The sequence below is a fragment of the Aulonocara stuartgranti genome (assembly GCF_965226115.1).
Source record: "Aulonocara stuartgranti genome assembly, chromosome: 6".
In the NCBI taxonomy this organism is placed as follows: domain Eukaryota; kingdom Metazoa; phylum Chordata; class Actinopteri; order Cichliformes; family Cichlidae; genus Aulonocara; species Aulonocara stuartgranti.
This window is the reverse complement of record NC_138944.1, coordinates 32,505,252-32,511,932: the sequence shown is the minus strand read 5'-3', so window position 1 is coordinate 32,511,932 and position 6,681 is coordinate 32,505,252. Positions and strand designations below refer to the sequence as shown.

The following is a 6,681-nucleotide window of genomic DNA, read 5'->3' as shown; positions in this document are numbered from 1 at the left end:
TAGCTTCCTTCTCGCTATGTTAGCTCTGTTGCTAGATACTGCTACTATCAAGTGGCAAAGCAAACACCGAAAAATCTAGGAGTGAAGAAAATGAATTGGTTGGTGTACTGGTTGATTGTCATCAATATCTGATCTAGTTGGATCAGCCGTGGACCAATGTCCGATCCAAACATTGGATCAGTGCATCCTGATTTGCAATAACAATAGCACCAAATCACAACAACAGATGTTTTTAAGGACTGGGCAAATAGTCCTGTAAAACAGGAATAGGGTTTCGGGGGAGTCACATCAAAGTCTAGCTCATGCCTGTACAGTTGAAGCAGTGACTCTGTGTAACCTTATTTGACAGAAATTCCTGCATTGTGGTGTTATTTCTGACCTTGTTTGATGAACAAAAAAGTGTATTATACACTTATTATACAAAGCCCAAGGTTTGTTTGGGGAAAGATATGTTATATAGGTTATTGTGTAGCTGTGGTTTCTGTGCTGTAGAGTTCCCGAGAATGTAATTGTATAACTAAACAGATGAAGAAATGCACTGGCTATTTTCCTGGGAAAGTCTGTATCTCCTCTAAAAATACACACCATCTGCTTCAAGAATTAAGACAAAATCAGCCGAGCTAGCATGCCATCACACCAATACCAACAGATCAGCAAGTTTTTTGGTACCATAGTTATGTAATATACTGTAGGCCAAAGTCCCCAGTGTCAGTCAGTGGTCTCCTTTGCAAAGAGCTGAAAGACCTCTAATGACTTTAATTCATTTAATTTCCATTTGGATCTTGTTGAGGTTTTGTTTGCTGGAATCAAACGTGAGAACGCCCTTTCTTTCTCTTCAACTTCTATTATTTGACTCTCTTCTGTGCTTTTCCTCCTCCCTGCCTTTAGTGGGTTTCCTCTTAATTTTAAATAGTTTGCTTGGCTATTGTTTTTCTCATGGTGCTTGGGAAGTAGAAAATGTAATGAAGTGTAACATTTTTAATTACCAAGGAGCTCAAAATTATAAATTTGTATGTCTGGCATAATCACTGCCCTACTTCTTAATTTACACTGAAAGTCAAGTTCATAAGCTTGAAAAAATAAGCACAGTATGTTTGTGTTATTCGAGTTGTCATTTTGTTTCTTTTTTTTTTTTTTGGTTGTGGCTTTTGTGCATGAGTCCTGGATCGACCTCTGCCTGGGGCTTTCATTGCCCTCATTTGAAAACCTCCAACTGTTGAAAGCTCTGAATTGCAGAAACCAGCTGTTGCCCTACGAGACAGGGTTTGAACTTAACACAGACCCCCAAGTCTTGGCCTTCTTCACATTTGGATAACCTTGTGTTCCCTACCACCTCTGTGTAGTGATGCATTTTAAACTGAAATGTGCACTGGAACCTGTGTAATTCAGTTCAGTTGATTTTATTTATATAGCAAAAACAGAAAAATCCAAAACAATCAGATGCCCCCCCCCCACCACCACCACCACCACCCCTATGAGCAAGCACTTTGGCAACAGTGGGAAGGAAAAACTCATTTAACAGGAAGAGCTCCTTGTATGTGACAAGAAGGATTTTAAAACAATGAAGAGAAGCCAGTAGAAACATGCTCTCTCTTTTAACTCTCCTTTAAGTATTTTTCCTGAAGCATTTTGGATTAGCTGTAGGCTATCCATCTTACTACGCTTATCCATGGTAACCACTTAGAACCTTAGCAGGGTTCAAGAACTTCTTTCCAACTACGCAGCTCTCACCCCAACTGCAAAAGGGTGAGGATTTTATTCATAGTCATTATAGGTACTGTATGGGTGGAAGTGGAAATTCTTGGCCTAACATTCTCTGCCATTTATGGTTTTAGCAAGTTTTTGTCCAGCCTTTTGGAACTCTCTGATCGTGTATAATACATGGGCAGAAGGTTTGAGGTCACCCCAGTCACACAACCTAGAGACCAGTCAGCGACCCCCTGGCAACCACAAGTCACTAGGAAAAAAATGTATTTCCCAACTGGTTTGCGAGTGGTTGCTTGAGGTTGATGGCTGTTGCTAGGTGAAACTGGCTGCAAAGAAGATACTGCTCAGAGAGTAATTGGCAAGTGTTTGCAGTTATTCATTGTATTGTGACCAAAGCAATTACAGAGAGGTTTTGTTACAACACCGTATACTTCTTTGAAGCCAATTTCCCAGCAACTGCCATCAGGTTGAGGAATAGACCTGAATTCGTCTGGTCAGTGGTTGCCATGGGGTTGCCAGTGAGTATAAGTACACTCAAAAAAATGAATGAGGTGGATTGTTCAGTGTATATTAATTATTTATTTTCATTTTACTTAAAATATATGTTTTTGTTAAGTTAACATATGTTTTTTTATTCAAGTCTACGTAATTGTGTCTATTATTCAACGTACATAATACTAATGTGTTACTTGATCGCATAACATTTAAGTTAAGTCAATTAGGATCGATATACCTTGTATATCCACAAGGTGGCAGTAATGCAAAAACAGTTGTAATGAAACCGCGCAGAACAAGAAGGTTTCACGGCTTGTGCCTGCTCATGCACAAGACTTCAAATTTAACTGAAAAAGGCTGTTTTGGCGCCAAGCTGCTGTTTCTTTGAGAGGTAAGACCACTTTTTTCTTTGACTATGTTGTGTAGTATCTATATGTCCAGCATGGTTATATTTTGCGTTTGTCTTACAAGACATGTTATATCGTTTGCGTGTGCTTGTTTTACATTAGTTTTACTGGGTCCTGGACATGCTTATTTTGTGGACTGTGTAAGAAACATTTTTATTGTTTTTTGTTTTATTAAGGGATTAGCTACAGGGGTTCATGGGGTTAGTCTTTCAAGGGGTTATTTTTCCATTTGCTTTCTTGGGATTCCTTTTCTGTAATCCGAGAGTCGGAAATATCGAATAGGATAGCAAGGATAGCATAAAGTGACATTTAAAATCCAAAAAGTCAAGGGCGAAAGCCACTGTGACACCATTGTTCTGCTCTATCAGTAATCTGTATTATGTAAAAATGGTCTGTAAATACAGCATGTTTCCTAGCGGAGTTATACATATCAATGTAGTTATAAATTACAGTTTGTGAAAGTACACACTTAATTTTTTTAATAAAATTATTCAAGACATATGAGTGGACAGACAATGGAGGTCGACAGACCTGGTGATAATTGCTTCTATAGAAAGTTAGCACATGGCAGTGTCAATCTCTTGCTTTTCTTCTGAGTAGTATTTTATTTAGTTGTAATTCAAACAATAATTTGCTTCTTGAAATTAAGGAATTAATTTTTTTTTCTTTATAAATCTCAGATCCTGCCTTTACCTGCTCCCTCCTATACTGATGTGGTGTATGTGGTATTGCTGAGCTTGTATGTGGTATGTGAACTGTTATACTTTTAAAAACAAAACTGTTTTATAAGTTAAGTTTTCTTTTGTGACCCATCCCATGCCCCTGTTATTTCTTCTCCACATCTGAACCATGGTAAAGGTTGCAGTTCAAGGGCCTGAGGCATGAAATTCTTTTCAGATCAGCTGTGATCAATATTTTTTGGAACTTGATAAATAACAATAAAAGCTGTAATGGCTCCATTAGCATTTTGTGTAAATGTTTGTGTTAAAATTATAGCTTTAATGAGGTCTTTCTACATTAGTTTTAGTTTGTATATGTGTACATATAGTATGTATATTTACAGTACAGTATGTTGTGTTTGTTGACATATTTTCAGGTGGAAGCAGAATATGTGAGGATTACTACTGCATGTTCCAAGGCTTTTTACACAACTTGACCAATACACTGACCAGCTCATAAAAGTCTTCAAGAAAAAAGGAGGCGTTGCAGGGAAGAAAATTAGACAAACTTTGGCCCCAGCCACACAGGTGTGTTATTCTGTTGGTAGCAAAATATTATGGCTAATAAGATCATTTTCAAATTTAAACAGCTAGTGTATGGTAGCTGCACAGTGCACTTACATTTATATTAAGCAAGACAAAGTTTGGTACTCAAAACGTTGGAAAATTTAAATTACCTAAACATATGTAAAATCTGATCCCTTGATTTAGGTTAAACCAGAAGTGAATGTTTTTATGTTATGTTTTGAATGCAAAAAAGATGATGTATTAGTTTGTCTTTACCTCCATTATGGACATATATAATGTGGTGGAAACCCTGCCCAACAGGTTAACTATTCATGTCCATGTGATGATTAGTTGGTCTTGTGTACATGTCTATCTGTGCAGTGGATATGTCATTCATTTTGCGTATAATGTGAGTTTCTGTCATCCTAAAGTATATCTGTTTTCTCTTCCTGTATCTCTGCCACTCTCTACAGAAGGAAACCATTGAAAAGGGGAGGGAGTGTGTCCTCAGGGCACTACCTTTTTACCTGAATGAAGACCCAAGCATCCTCTTCAAAGAATAATTGGTTGGTAATTTTAGTTTAGTTTTTTATCTGTATTAAACCAAATTTTGAATAACTAATGTTGTTGCATGTTGTAATGTTGTTGTTGTAATTTGCATGGAACCTGTTTAAATGTTTTGGGAAATCTTCTTGTATACCCAAACTATTTATATTTATCGTCGAATCTGTAGTCTAAAATAGTGGCGCACTGGGGTGCATGTTCCTAATATTGTGTTTACGTCATTAAAGGGTAGCTTTGGCCCTTTTTCTTTCTTTTTTTAAAACTGGATGCCATTTTTCTATGTTTTTGTGTCTAAGCTACAGCTGTTCAGAGGGAGCTGGAACAAATTACCCTTGCTATCTTTACCATCGAAAGAGCTGATGCCAGCACTCCTCCAGCCGATGTGGGTATAACCATCTAGTGTGTCCTGCATGACCTGGAAGACCTGGCCTCTGCATGTGCACTCTTAATGGGTGGGATATATGCACTGAATCTCAGTTAACCTCAAGACTGAAAGCTAAGAGACAATCAAAAGCATTGAGATTTAAAGGATTTAATTGAGAGATGATACTGCACCAGAAATGTTGAAGGGTGGTGTGTATATTAGCGTTCAAGGCATATTGTTATGAGGTGGAAATATATTCATATTCAGTTTGTGTTACATTGTGTGCATTGTAAAGGTAATTGCAATACATACTAAAAATAAGGGTAAGTTAGGAGGTTGATCTGATATCCTCGTGTTGGTGTTGTTCCCAGATCATCATACTAAATGTTGTTCCAGGATCAACATTGCAAGTGACCAATCAGAATGTTGTGACGTCATACTTTTGCGACTTCGGGAAAAACCGGCGTAAAACAAAAAACTGTACTTAAGCTGCATGAAACCGCCTCTGTCCGCCGATCAACTGACCCTAACCCTAACCGTAACCCTTTAATAAACAGTAAGCAGAATTGATATTGTCCTTGCAACATTGGAATTTCATAAATGCACGAATGGCTTGGAATAGAATAACGTCACAACAATGTGATTGGTCACTTGCAATGTTGAACCTGGAACAACATTTTCATGATGGTCTGGGAACAACACCAACACGAGGATATCAGATCATCCAAGTTGGGAATGCAGGATGAATGTATATTTTGTGGACTTTTAAAGACGAACAATTGTTTCCATGTTAAAATGTTTCCATCTGAAGTTTTTTGCCCAAACACTGGTAAAATAAATGTTGACAGTGGCGAGTGTTAAATGGTTACTGCTGTGCTGTTGCAAAAAAACTGAACGCTGACAAGCTGTTTTATTGTTAGACCATAATGTTGGCATGTTTTGTTAAAGTTTTATTTGGGATGGTGATGTAATTTTCTTTGATTGCTAATATCAGTGGACTATTTATTATTATTATTATTATTATTATTATTATTGTTGTTGTTGTTACATTTTTTTTTTTTTAAATTGTGGCTGTTGAGGTGGACACTTCACTTTGCATTGTTAAAGGAAAGCACTTCATTGGCATTGTGTTACTGGACTGACCCTAAGCAATCATTGCAAATAGCAACTTTGCTATCCATTTTAGACACTAAAAGAAAAAAACACTCACAGACCTTACTAGCATCACATGTGCATAACTCAAGTGTCATCTTATCAATGTGTTATGTGATCTTCAATGCGTTTTTTTTCTCTTCTATTTCTGGTAGATACAGACATTTAATTTAAAGTCTTGATGTTGCATCTGTCTACATACTGTTAATTACTAACCCTAATGAGCTGTTGTGTTTTATTTTGGACTGGGTTTACACAAATGCTCACTGAATGTGTTGGCAATAAAATAAATTTTAAAAAATAAGTTGGATGTACTTAATTCATTTGTGTGGAACCTGTTGACAAAATAGATTTATGTAAAACTAATTAATAAAGCACAAGGTGGCTGAAAATATAATATTTGAATTAATCTAACTTAAATTTAACATTTTACTGCCACAAATAAGAAATGTGTTGAAGTAACTAATCTAAACTATCTAACTTGAAAATATATCATCTATGTTCATACAACATAACTTGATTTAGTTAGTCTTAAATATGTCTTGTTAATCTTAAGTAGTTTTTTTAAATTAGATGAACTAAAGATTTTTGCTTTAAACTAACATAATTCAATTTCGTGGAACCTGTTGACAAAATAATTTTAATTAAAGTCAACGTTTCATTTTTTTGAGTGTAAGGCTTTAAGGGTATCTTCAAACTGCTGTAAGTAGATAAAATTGCTTGTGAATTTTATTTTAATGATTGCCACTGGGGATTTTAAGAGCTA

The 6,681-nt window shown here is 36.3% G+C and overlaps 1 long non-coding RNA gene across 2 annotated transcripts; it reads left to right on the top strand.

Moving 5' to 3' along the window:
* The first annotated feature begins 2,359 nt into the window (after positions 1-2,359).
* On the top strand, positions 2,360-6,219 carry LOC309708392. 2 transcript variants are annotated; one of them, XR_014277259.1, is made up of 5 exons: positions 2,360-2,593; positions 3,290-3,355; positions 3,706-3,856; positions 4,309-4,401; positions 4,696-6,219. It is a non-coding gene; the product is annotated as an uncharacterized lncRNA (long non-coding RNA). The 2 variants fall into 2 exon arrangements; XR_014277260.1 differs by lacking the exon at positions 2,360-2,593 and adding an exon at positions 2,600-2,749.
* Positions 6,220-6,681: the final 462 nt, after the last annotated feature.